A 1,399-nucleotide genomic window follows, 5' to 3' on the forward strand; every position below is an offset into this window, starting at 1 on the left:
ATTGTATTCTACTCCAGAATCCATAAATACACTATAATTATTAATATCGAATATTATTTTTTGAAATCGCAAATATATTTACATAAACCATTAGCAAATAAATTGAAAAGCCAATTATTTATCTAAAGATTTTTTTTTTTTAAATTCAAAACTGGATATAAGATACAATAAGCAATTTGTAAAACATTATTGGTTCTTAAATTTTAAATGAGAAGGCCCCGTGGCTGATTGTACAGGAAAATAACAAGTTGGTGAGATTATAATAAAACTATTGATATCGATCTGTGTCGGATCCAATCTGCTATTCTTGCGGCAGGGCTGGCTAACTTTATGCGTAGCAAGCGCCAATTTTTTCTCACGAGTTCAAACGCGCACTTTTTACAGGTTCAAACCATTTTACTACTTAACGACTACCATATACACATTTTCTTTATATATTTTAGGAAGAAGTTTTATTTTATTGGATTTCTCTTAACCATACCGTAAGTTCAATTTTTTATAGATATTATTCTTCATGTAAATAAACTCCAGTAATTTTAAACGACGTTGACAATTTGAATCTAAACGAGTAGTTTAGTTTTTAGTACCTAGAGTGCTCGTAAACTGAATTTGTATGATTACTTATTTCATATATTTATATTAATTGATTGTTTGATAGGGGTTTATATTAATAATAACATAAATTTCAATGATCCAAATTTCTCTCAACTTTTTTTTTTTAAAAACTTCCAAAGTTTCGGCCCTTTGGCCATTGTCAAGGAGACAGCCTATAAAGTGGTTTCACGTCATTACTATATTACCTTACATTATAACAATATTTTTGAACATACCTTAATCATTGCATTGTCACAATTAATTTAAATTGTCTGTGTTTTGCTGTGTATTTGATGGTGTATGTATGATGGGAGGTGTTGTGTGTAAAAATATGTATATAATAAAAACACAATAATTATGATTTTAAATAATGTTAAATTATAAGCAAGCAATAAGACGGGCAGTCTCGTATTTTCCCATTCGACTCAGATGTCTTAATTTTTCGCCTTTAGTTATTCATGAAATTTATCCCAATTTATCTAACCAACAAAATTTATCCCAAAGGTCAAGAAAATTGGGTCCTTAATATCTCATCTATTGATATTCCCGCCAATGTACTCAATATTCTTAGCCTAGGTCCCAATTTCTCCATACCCAAATCTACAAAAAAAAATATTCCAGAATTACTCACTGACTTAGAATACATTCACAACGACCCCCTATTTCATCATTCTAATGAGAGTAAAGAGTTATCACGCACTACATTTGCAATACCATCTCTAATTACCTACAACACCCTCCATCCTTTTCTTCCAATTTTTCTCCCCTTTTCTTTAAAGACCTTTCTTTCACCCGATCCTTTCTT

This window comes from Halyomorpha halys, unplaced genomic scaffold, assembly GCF_000696795.3.
Source record: "Halyomorpha halys isolate HHAL.00 unplaced genomic scaffold, Hhal_1.1 Scaffold1577.1, whole genome shotgun sequence".
Lineage (NCBI taxonomy): Eukaryota > Metazoa > Arthropoda > Insecta > Hemiptera > Pentatomidae > Halyomorpha > Halyomorpha halys.